This window comes from Marmota marmota, unplaced genomic scaffold (assembly GCF_001458135.2).
Source record: "Marmota marmota marmota unplaced genomic scaffold, marMar, whole genome shotgun sequence".
NCBI classification, from domain to species: domain Eukaryota; kingdom Metazoa; phylum Chordata; class Mammalia; order Rodentia; family Sciuridae; genus Marmota; species Marmota marmota.
The window spans coordinates 15,422,948-15,435,153 of record NW_025999977.1 but is presented as its reverse complement, the minus strand read 5'-3'; the positions used below and the strand labels follow the sequence as shown (position 1 = coordinate 15,435,153).

Below are 12,206 nucleotides of genomic sequence, written 5' to 3'. Positions count from 1 at the left end.
AGAGGGGAAATGGTTGGGTCATAAGTGGGAGTTCACCTTCCTTTATACTGCACATCAGCTATTCACATCCTACATCTGAAACTAATTTGTTGTACGTAATTTATTCCATAAAGTTGCTGGGATAAACAATACATGCAAACCTCCTTAGATGTGTATTCAGCAGGGACTTGCTTGGCTGTGTGTACTTTTCAGCTGTCTCAGCACTTTCAGATGTACCATCCAGCACTTGGGATGTCATGTGGATTCTCAGAGGACCTATTATTTTAAAATAAACAGGGTGCTCATGTGGGTGGTTTGTTATCTGTGGCTGCTGTGACATGGGCTATGGCCCCCATTCCCAAGTTCACTGGGTTGGTAAGGGAGTATAGACATGTCCACTCTGTGCTTCTGATCTAAGTAAGAACAACGGGATTAGGGATTGTTTGGAAAAATGTGTGACAAGTTACAACATTGTGACTTGTCACTTACATGGAAAGGCACCTCAGAGGATGCATTTTTTTTATAGTGGTAGTTATTTGCTGGGTGTGGTTCAACTTCACTTCTGTTCCGTGGGTGCTAAAGCATTGCACAAGATTCCCAGAGCTTTTCCACCTGGCATCCTCACTGCTAGGAGCTTTGGGAGGGGATGGCATGATACAGAGGAACAAGACAGTCCTCCTCTGACTTCATGAATTTCAGTCCTTAAAACACTGTTCTTGGGGCTGGGGTTGTGGCTCAGAGGGTAGAGCTCGCCTAGCATGCCTGAGGCACTGGGTTCAATCCTCAGCATCACATAAAAATAAAATAAAGATTTTGTGTCCACCTAAAACCATATATATATATATATATATATATATATATATATATATATNTAGATTTTAGCCTGGTAATTAAAAAAAATATCTATATATATATATATATATATATATATATATATATATATATAATTTTTATACATTCCAAACTTCTTTTAAGAAGGAGGCTATAACAGGGCAAGTAATCCTTCTTCTAAGGCTCTTTCTCTTCAAAGTCCATATTTTCATTTTGTGTCCATAATTAAATCAAAGTAATGGGCTTAAAGATTTCCCATCTGAATCCTTATGACATCCGGATTACTTTAAGATGGAGTACAAATAATGATAGAACACTTTAGCATGCTCATCAGTTCTAGAGCTATGCTTCTGAATTTCTTCTTGTAGTGAAAGGATTGTCCTCCGTACAGGAATCTTCTGGCTCACTCTTGAATTTTGACACATGTCTCCTCTTGTCTTATTCTTGGAGGCCATCCTTCTACATGTTATTCAGAACATCTTCTAGGTACCAGGCACTGTTCTAAATACTGAAGAAATAAGACAAAGTCAAGAATTTGTGGAGGGCAGGGGGAGAAACAAGAAGTAGAAAAAAATTTCAGAGCGTGTGAAATGCCTGGGGAAGAATTAAAACCTGCAATAAGATAGTGAATAGAAGGGCATGGAAAGCTCATTCCTTAGAGAATAGATAGTCCTGAAAACAGCTTAAGAGATGGCCTTTGAGCTGAGTCAGAAGTAAGAAGCCAGCCCTGTAAAGATTGAGGGATGCACCTTATAGAGGAAGCTGCTTATTCGTTAAGCATTTCAAGAACTTTCCAAGTCTGAAGAATGAAAATGAGAATTGCTTCTCTCACTGTTTTACCTAATAATCCACATAAGGAATTGTCTTCTCTCCTTAAGACTTTGGATAAGGTAGGTTTGGAGGCCCTAGAGTTTCAGAGAAGACTGCTTCTATGTGAGTCTTAATTCCATGAAACTTGGGCTGCTGCAGTCCCTGCGTCTTAGCTGGTCATAAGGCCCATGCTGATAATCATGCTGTATTCTATGTTCTCTTGCTTTCTGCTGGAACCTTGGCCGATTGGAAATTTTTACCTGGTGGGATGAATCAAACCTCCATGCTTATAGGATACAAGTCAGAAGTGGTCTTGTCTTTACTGGATTACCATGATTTCCTACTGATGAGCATTCTGGGGATAGGGGAGAAGAGCTGTGTCCTTGCAAACCCCTTAGGTTCCAAATAATCTTCCTTGTTCCTACTGTCACAGCAACCCAATTTTCCCATGTTAATTGGGGTCAGTTGTCTTGGCTACTATAGAGAGGAAGTGCCTGATGGATAGGGTATGAGGACCCCAAAGGAGTCAGGCTCCTGATTTAAGAAAATTCCATTTGGATATGGATTGTATCCTTTCCTTCCCTGTTTCTGCTACCTTATTCGAAGCACACTGGTGGTGAGTAACTTTACAATTTAAGTTCAAAGTGGGTGAACTGACTATGTCAACATCACACCCAAGATCACTACAACACAGGACTGTTTTCCCTGAGTTGGGTTCATGAGTTTTCATCCAGATACAGGACAGAAGAGCATATTGAGGGACAAAGAAATCATCTATACTGGGCATTTTCCATTTGCCCTCTGTGCCACCGGTTCTGTGCATGGGTAGGCTCACCTTTCAAACTGCATTCCTGGATACTTGTGTCTTCTAGTCAAGTTTGTCCAATGGGAGGCACTGGCTGGAGTTCAGAGGGCAGGAGGAGAAAGCAGGTCAGAGTCTTTATTCCTGTCCTTCTAATCCTGCAGGCTATAAGATGGTAGTGGCTTCTTCCCTCTACCCAAGGACATGCGTGCTTCCTGCAACTGGCCTCATACCTCCAATTCTTTTATTTTTTTTTATTGGTTCATTTTTAAATACCTTTATTTATTTATTTTATGTGGTGCTGAGGATCAAACCCAGTGCCTCGCATGCACTAGTGAAGCACTACACTCCCAAGCCACAACCCCAGCCCCTGTTGGTTCTTTTTAGTTATACATGACAGAAGAATCCATTTTGAGATAATTATAAAATCATGGAATATGTCTTGTTCTAATTCAGTCCCCAGTACCTTTCCTTCCCCTCCCCTCCCCACTCTACCTGATCCTCCCTTCTATTGATTTCTTTGCCATTTACCCATAGTGTTTTTTTTTAATTAAGTGCTTGTGGATGTACATGATGGTAAGATTCACTGTGGTATATTCATATATATATATACACAGAAAACTTATATCAGATTTGTTCCACTGATTTTCCTTTCCCATCCCCTTTCCCTTCCCTTCACTCCCCATTTGCCTAATACAATGAACTTCTATTCTTCCTTCACCCCTTCCCCTTATTGTGTGTTAGTATCGACATATCAGAAAGAACATTTGGCCTTTTTTGGGGGGAGGGGGGATTGGCTTATTTCACTTAGCATAATACTCTCCAGGTCCAACCATTTACCAGAAAATGCCATATTTTCATTCTTCTTTATGGCTAATTAATATTCCATTGTGTGTATATATACCACATTTTCTTTATCCATTCATCCGTTGAAGGGCACCTAGGTTGGCTCCATAGATTAGCTATTGTGAATTAAGCTGCTATAAACATTGATGTGGCTGCATCACTGATGAATGCTGATTTTAACTTCTTTAGATATATACTGAGGAATAGGATAACTAGGTCAAATGATGGTTCCATTTCAAGTTTTCTGAGGAATTTCTATACTGCTTTCCAGAGTGGTTGTACCAATTTGCAGTCCCTACCAACAAAAGGTATGAGTGTATCCTTTTCCCTATATCCTCCTCATAGCTTCAATTCTGGTGACTCCCTCTACTGTTGTTCCTGCATGACTAGGGTGGCAATAGCTTTCTACTGTTCCAATAGTTGAAAGTCCTTGGGTCCTTTAAAGTCCCTGGGCCCTTTGACCCTGCCTTCACCTCTGTAAAGTTTCTTCAATTACCCTTTGGAGTGGGTTATCAGGTTCCTCCTGAACCCTTGACTAATACGGGGAAGGAAATAGCATGGTATAAAATTGGCAAGGGTAGTCATTAGTTAAAACATCCATGGTTATATAGGCAGTAATAAGCAGCTTTTATTTCATTGCAAATTTATTGGGAAGTTGAGAAGTTTTAGCAGAAAATATAATTCCTCCCCCTTTTAAAAAATTACTCTGGCTGTCTGGAGAGAACAGAGATTTGAGGAACACATGTAAACACACACACACACACACACACACACAGTAGTAAGAGGACAAATAATTATACTAATGGTTAAAACATTTGAATGTTTATTTTATAGCAGAAATTGTTTTAAACACTTAAATGTATGTTCTTCTGTAATTTTTATAACCTCCCCATTACATTATTATTTCCATTTTTGAGAGGGAAAAAACAAAGTCAAGCCACTTGCCCAATGACACATTTGTCGTTCATTTGGAGCATAGATAGCTTTCTGTGGAATCTTGTCCTAGCCCTACAAGGTAATGTCACCAGCTGACATTGGGACTGTCTTCAACCCTTCCATCATTATTTCAAGCCAGCCGCTTCAGGCTGGTGGGGAACATAAGACCAGAGAATTCAACAAGCATGAACTGAACCACTTGAAACACTTGGTTTGCTGTAAATTAATTTTCTTAATAAAAAGTAATGCTGTTTGGGGCACCTTGATGGTGGATGAAGCATCCTATAAGTCCATGAGTGGTAATTTTGGCAGAAGCAATGCATGCAGGGAAAGCAAATTTGTATCCAGAGTGTCTATGCAGTAGGATCAAAACATTGCCCTTTCCATGATGGAAGAGTTCCTATATAATTGGTTATTGGGTGGCTGACTGATCACTCTGGGGGGATTCAGTGTTGGTCTCTTAGATTTGGCTCAGCAGTGGTTATAGTTAGGTTGACTTTAGTAAATGGGAATCCATGTTGCTGGGTCAGTGCATAACCTCTACTCCTGCCACCATGGCCACTTTGTTGAGGAGCCCATTGGGCAATGATGGGGGTAGTAAGGGAAAGAAAGAGGCCATATTAACCATTTATTTATTAAAATTCTCCTTTCTGTCACCTTTTGATGTGCATTCATATGGATGCAAATATCTTCACTTTTATTTTTCAATTCAAAAATCCTTATCCATGTACCCATTCCCCACAATTTCCTTGTCATCAGTTTTTCAATTGCTTTCCTTCCAAGCCCGTGAACATGCAGCCAAATCATTAGCCACACCTATTAATTGGTATATAATAATCATATATCTGGTCATTATTACTTCCAAGTGAAGTGCACAGCAGGTACACTGCCCCAAATTTTGCCCACCGGGAAGATTTACTCTCATTACTCTCTTTCAAGGATGTGCCAGTAAGGGCTGGTGTACTGAAAATGAGGAATATGTTGCCTCCCAAATCCAAAGAGGTTCCTAGACATTGTGTCTCTTTCTTGGTTGTAAGAGGGACCAGATGCTTCACTTTAAAAGGGATATCTCAATATGCCTGACAACAGCAAACTTCTAGAAATCTCACTGAGGTAGAAGGTCCCTGAGTTTTTGTTTGACTTATTTTCCACTTTCGAACCTGCCAAGTACTTTACCAATGAATGTACAGTAGTTACTCCCTATTGCTCACTAGGTCAATCAGCATTATATCATGATTGAATATCACATCTTTTTTGTCATATTTTTGCATGGTTGAATGTCATGGGAAGCACAGGTGTCAAGATTCTTGTGAACTAAATTATAATGAGGTTGAAGAGTTGAGACAGGATGGTGAAGGTAGATAGCTCATTTTGCCAGCTAAAAGCAACTGTATCTGGTGGTCTTTACTAATAGATACTGAGAAAAAAGCATTTGATCCACCAGTAGCTACATACCAGGTATGAGGAAATGTGTTAATTTGCTCAAGCAATGAAAGCACATCTGGTATAGCAGCTGCCCAATGAGTCATCACCTGGTCAGGTGTATGATACTCCACTGTCATTCTCCAAGATTCAACTGTCTTCTGTATAGGTTAAATAGGAGAGTAGAATGGGGATATGGTGGGAATCACCACCTCTGCATCTTTCAAGACCTTTGTGATGCCACTAATTTATGAAGTCCCTCCAGAGTTTGCTTTTGGTTTATTACTTTTCTGGGTAAAGGCAGTTGTGGTGGCCTCTACTTGGCCTTTCCCACTATAGTAGTCCTTTTGCCAAAGCTCAGGAAACCAAGGTGGGAATTCTGCATACCAGAGTTTTGTCTATTCCAATTATCCATTCTGAAACAGGAGATATAACTGCAGTTTGGTTTTGGAGACACATTGGGCCTGCTGTGACATGGATCTGAGTCAAAACTTTCTTGATCATTTCACCTTCATAAGCCCCCACTCTGACTAGTGGACCACAGTGACCTTTGGATCTGATTCTGTAAGAGGGAAAGGGGTGGGAGAGAACTGGAAAGGTGGGAGGAAAGGAAGATAAGAATATATAAATAAGCCAAATGGGCTGGGGCTTTTACAATTGGCAAGCGTTTGGAAATTGAGATTGAGAGGCTCAGGAGCAACTGTGGGGGAATTAAGAACAAGAGAGGAGATTTCTAGAAGTATTGCTAAAGATTACGAATTGGTTTCTATTTAATGCTCTTTGTCAGATCTAAATAAAAGTGGGGATTATTTTTTAAATCACTATGGTCATTGGACTATAAATTTTTGTTTTAATACAATACTCCACTAGAAGTTGGCCATATGGTTTATATTTGGGTCAAATTTAAGTTTAATAAATATTAAATTTATGTCTCAGGTTTCCTGTAGGAAAGACTATTCAGAGGTCCTGCCTGGCAGCAATTTTTTTCCCTTCAGAGAACATGCTCAGCTGGGCCTATGAAAATACACAGAGTATATAGTGATATGGTGAGTGTCCACAAAAGCTGTATAATTACTTGTATGGAGTAATGTTTACTCTATGTTAAAGCATATTTATTTCAAGATTATTGCTCCTCTGAAAACTCTTGATTCCATAGAGAATATTATGAATTAGGTTTTTATTACAAATTAGTCAGCTACCTTCACTAGAATTCAGCTCCATTATGGTAGTAACTTTCTTTTGCTCACTGCTGCATCACAAGTGCCTAGAATAGTGCCTGGCATATAATAGGTGTTCAATACACCTTGATAAGTGAGCTAGTAAGTGCAGTAAAATGAGTAGGTCAAACCACCTTGACCCTCCAGCTAGAAAATGCTGAAAATACAAATGAATTTTGACTAGTTGAAAGTAGAATTTAACTACTATGCTATTTTTATAGTAATTGCTTTGAAACATTTTATCTTATACTATTTATTATAGTGGTACTAGAAAGAAATAATCCCTATTCAAAAACAGTACCTATTTAGACCCTATAAACCTTTAAGTTAAAAACAGAAATCAAAGAATAATATGTATCATTTTTCTCCTAAGATATAAAAATGACCAGCAACTTTTAAGTTATTTTATTCAATGATATGTTTAGCAAGCAAGCACAGTGTATTATAGGAATCAACATGGAACTAGATTAACTTTTCCAGTTTCAGTGATAAATCCATAGAGTGGTAGGCTAATTACAGGTGTTTAGCATCTTGGGATCATGTCCCTTGCAGAAGCATTTTTTCTTCGGGGTTGAATTAAGACTTCCTGTTTTATCCAATGACCATAAACAATTCACAGCAAATCTAACCTTAGGTTTACTGGTGCTTGTTTAGATGCTGAAGGTAATGCATTAGGAACTGATGGTAACTGATTCTTATCCAGTCAGTTCCTGATGCAGTATCCGCGACATCAAAAACTGTGTAATGATTGTTTGAAGTATAATTTATTTGCAAATGTAGCAACTTGTTCTTTTTTATTGTTTCGTATGAAATTTGTGGTTAAGAAACTCTTTATAATGTCATATAATAATGCAATCCAAAGTTATACTAATGAAAAAATTTCCCAATTTACCAACAGAGACATTATAAATATAACCATATAATATCTATACTTAGCATAATCATTTATTTCACAGCAACCTAGAGTGGATAAGTATTTTTTTTAAATATAATTTTCCTTAGGCCACTCATTCGTGTTTTGTCATAATTTTAAAAATATTAAAATCCTAAGGCAGATTTGAATGAGACAATTCTGATGAATTGCTTAATTTCAGATTCATTGGTTAGAAAAAACTGCATTTTATTTTCAAGATAAGTTTACAGTGTCTCTTTCCCTTCAATTTAATTGAAGGATAAACAGTATATAAAAATGGCAGAATGAATGTATATAATTTGGTGCGTTTGGACCTGTGTATACAGTTGTGTTACTATCACCCAAGTCAAGGTAATAAACATACCCATCAGTCCAAAATCTCCTTGTTTATCATGTTGTTTTTACCACATTAGAAGTCTAGCTCACTAAAATGATAGTTAGAATTAGTAGATATGAGAGGTTCATGACACCAAGAAGAATATAGTGGTCTATCACACAACCCCAAGAAGGAAACTGGTTTCCTACCTTATTGATGATTTTGCAGGCCAGTTTTTGGGAATCTCTTATTAGAAAATTCAAATTAATCCTCTAGAACTTCTCCACATATAGGATGAATGAATGTAGGACTCCAACATTACTTAATGAATTCACCATTTTGTCCAATGGAACTTCTGGCTTATAATAGACTTTTTTGGATATAAGGGATAGAAAATATCAAATAGGGGGATTTGGAAGTAGAATAAAGGTAGACCTGAGAGGTATAGATCACAGAAATGGAGATTTGAAAGTCCATTTATTACCTTCTTTCTGGCCTTTATTTATCTGTGTTCCAAACAGACCTGAGAGTTAAGCTTTTATATTTTATAGATGGTGAAAACTTGGAGTAGAGTAAAGCATTCCAAATAATAATATCTAGTTTATTGTCTCTCTCAAGTTCTCATCCATGATCAAATACATTATTTCAACTGCTTACCAGGAAGTTAACATGTTTATGCCTCTTGTAGAGTTATTTAAGTAGAAGATTTGTTAGCAGCGTGGTCTTGGGAATCCTAAAGGACTACTTACTGAAGAAGGAATCTCAGAACCAAGACCTAGAAAATTATCCCTGAAAGGTCATGACCTAGAAAATTATCCCCTACAGCTAGCATGGTCTCTCTATAGGTGTTATTTTTATTTTCTGGGGTTAGATTTGACAGGTTAGGGAATTTGGGTTAACAACTCCAGAGGTAGCTGGGAGATCAGTTAGTACTGTATAATCTGTGCTTGAAAATGGAATGTGATTAGGAAATAAAAGGCTGTAAAGAGAAGGGTCCCCCAGGATTTGTTTGTTTCAAATATGTTCTATGTGATTTTCTCTTAAGAGCTGTCTTTTATCAAAAATAATAGGACAGGAGCCCATAATTCTAGGCTTCTCCTGGCAACCAGACTGCAACAAGTTTTAAAAGCCTGGAGGATTGGGATAGGGTGACTGGGATGAAAGGATAGAGAAATGTCATCTTTCATGACAAACTTGTGTAATCATGTGGGGAAAGAGGGATTCAAGGAGATGAGTGAAAAGGTCCTAGGGACCAGAGGTTCTCAAAGCCGAGCAAACAACCAAATTATCCAAGGGCTTGTTAAAATGCAGTCCCCTTGTTGGGACCCATATCTAGAAATTCCAAACTAGCCAATCTTGGATGGGGCCCCCAAACCGTTATTTTTTGGAGGCGGGTACTGGGGGTTGAACGCAGGGGCATTTGGCCACTGAACCACATCCCCAGCCCTATTTTGTATTTTATTTAGAGACAGAGTCTTTGCACCTCACTTTTGCTGAGGCTGGACTTGATCTCACGATCCTCCTGACTCAGCCTCCAGAGCTGCTGGGATTATAGGTGTGCATCACTACACCTGGCCCCAAACTGATATTTTAAAGAAGTTGCCTGAGGGTGTGGTCCAGGAACCACAATTTGAGAACCATTGCCCTAAGTTAGTTAGGGAGTATCTGGGTTATTGGAACCAAGTGACCTTGAACAGGACCTTGATAAATGAGCATGATGATCTGGGGGAGAAACAGCCAGATTTAATCACCAAGTGAAGTTCAAGTCCTAGTAATGTATCATAGTTCAGGAAGGTTGTTTATTGAACTTTACTATGTTACTATAGGTCTTTTAGGAGTACATTTGCCACTACTTGTTTTCATTTCTTTTCACCACAGAAAAATCATAGAATAGAAACTCTGCTGTTCTCTGATCAGCTAATTCATGACTTGAGTTTGGAAATACAGTAAGTGTGCCTGTAGACAGTGCAAAATGATAGTAAGGGAAGACAACTCAGAGATTGGCCACCATAAAACAGAAACAAGAAGTCTAGGTCAGAGCTTTGAGCAATCTTTGGAGTACTGTATAGGCTGAAGGGCATCTCCCAGGAATTGAGGTGTCTGTAAAAGAACTGAAAAGTAGAGAATCACCCTTTTAGGAGTTGAGTTTTTCCGGAAAGCTCCTCCTGTTATATCCATGCCAGGTGACAAGCCATAGGGCAAACTCATCTATTCCTTGAGTTGATCAGAATCTTGCTGATTCCCCAAATTCCTGATCATTTTTCAAATGCCTGCCTCACTTATACTCTAGATAGTTTATGGTTCCATTCCCAGAAAGGAGCCTGGGACCTCACTGGCATTAAGTATTTTTCTTTTTCCTTCCATTCCCTTCCCTTCCCTTCATTTCATTTTTTGGGGAACTAGGGATGGAACCCAGGGACTTGCACAAACTAGGCAAGTGCTTTGATGTGAAGGTGCACTCCAACCCCTAAGAACTAGTTGAATGGAAAATGAAAACCAGCTGTATTTTATGGGTAAAGGAACTTAGAGCTAGATTTCTTCTTAGTTAAGCTGAGCTCTGCACCTTCCCCATTCCTGCTTTTTCCAGGTCATAGTATTCATTAGGGTGTGGGATATGAGTGCAGCAGGTTTTAAGAATAAAAATTAAATAATGCCATTATCCCCAAAGGAGTGTGGTTATTTTGAAGTCTGGACTTAAAGGATGATGCACAAGAATGGGTACTTGGCAGAGTTACCAAACCTGAGGGACTCTAGCGGATACAGGATTGAATCTTGACCAGGAGAAGTTTCTCTATCTCACTTTAACTTAATGATTGACAGTTCTGGCTTAGATAAGATGGGAAGCTTTAGATTCATGGCAATCTTGCAACAACCACTTGAAAACATAAGCCATTTTTGTTTTGCCATTGTCTTGATTTTGATTTATTTTGTGGGATTGGCATTGCCAAAGGAAGATAAAGATGGGACTTTTATGGGCATTCAATAACTGTTCATCCCCTAAGTGGATAGCAAGGAGGAAGGTAACAGTTCTGGTCTGGATTTGCACAGAACACAGACATTGCAAGCCTCAACCTACTTTGCAGACTTTATAGGGGTTGCTGTTGAGATGTCTCTGGCTGCTTTGACTCTGTCAGAGACTTCACAAGCCTTCTTGGTAACAGATGGGACTCTTGTTGGCCTAGCTGAAGCCTGCTCATATAGTTTACTGCATACATTCAGAGGCAGAGGAAAATTAAGTCCTTTGAAGGCAGAAGGGGGCCATCTAACTAACTTGTTCAAGAATAGAGTGAAATCTGCTCTCAGGGAAGAGTTTCCTCACAGTTCAAGGGCCCTGCAGCAACTGAAGGGATGGTATCACCTCCTGAGTCAGCTGAGCTGCTAGCACTAGCTGTCTGATGTGGGTGGAAGTCATACTGGTGTTTTTAGGCCAGGACTAGAATTTTGATTTATAGTATTAAGGAAATTTTAGCGAAGAGATGTCCAGAGGAATGAGCTCAGGTGACCTTTTCTAAGTTTGTGAACTGTCCAGTAGCATGGAAAATCAGGATATTGGGAGAAACAATTGACCTCTGGATTTCTGACACTCTGGTGGTGGTATGTACACCTGAGGATCAAGTCTCTACTTATGCAGGAATCCAGGAATGCTTAGGCAACATTCAGTACATGCTTTAGATCCCCAGAATGATGTGCAGTACATGATGGGACTTTGGGTCAGGGCACAGGCAGCATGAAAAGGTATAGGCTTGGGATGACCCTTTCATGGGGCTCCAAATAGCCAAGGGCTGTGGGAGGCATGTGGCCACTGTGAACTCTAAGGGCAAAGGCAAGTTCAGGTTTAGAGGTGAGGTCTGAGATGAACAACACTCAGAACTTCAGTGAGTTGGGGATCCATCATCAGACAGGTGCACACACAGGCTAAAGGATGAACAGATTATGACCACCTGTACTGGGCAAAATAGAATCTAGGTTTACAGCTCAGGATCACAAATTCAGCAGACATCCAAGGTTCAGGTCTTCAGTCTGGCAATAGGTTCTTTTTGCTCTGGATAAAAGGCTGCCTCTGCTGCTTCCCTGACTTGCATAGTCTTCATTGTTCAGGTAGAGAAGGGCTAACAGGTGCTGTGCTGTAGGTGC

General features: G+C 39.4%; 1 long non-coding RNA gene across 2 annotated transcripts in view; it reads right to left on the bottom strand.

Annotated features, from left to right (window-relative positions):
* Nucleotides 1-903: 903 nt before the first annotated feature.
* LOC125617165 overlaps nucleotides 904-12,206 on the bottom strand; it is a 47,776-nt gene continuing 36,473 nt past the window's right edge. For both annotated transcript variants that reach the window (XR_007348063.1, XR_007348064.1), the window contains 2 exons: nucleotides 2,456-2,519; nucleotides 904-1,318 (listed from right to left, as the gene is read on the bottom strand). This is a non-coding gene — a long non-coding RNA (uncharacterized LOC125617165). The remainder of the gene's footprint in view (nucleotides 1,319-2,455; nucleotides 2,520-12,206) is intronic.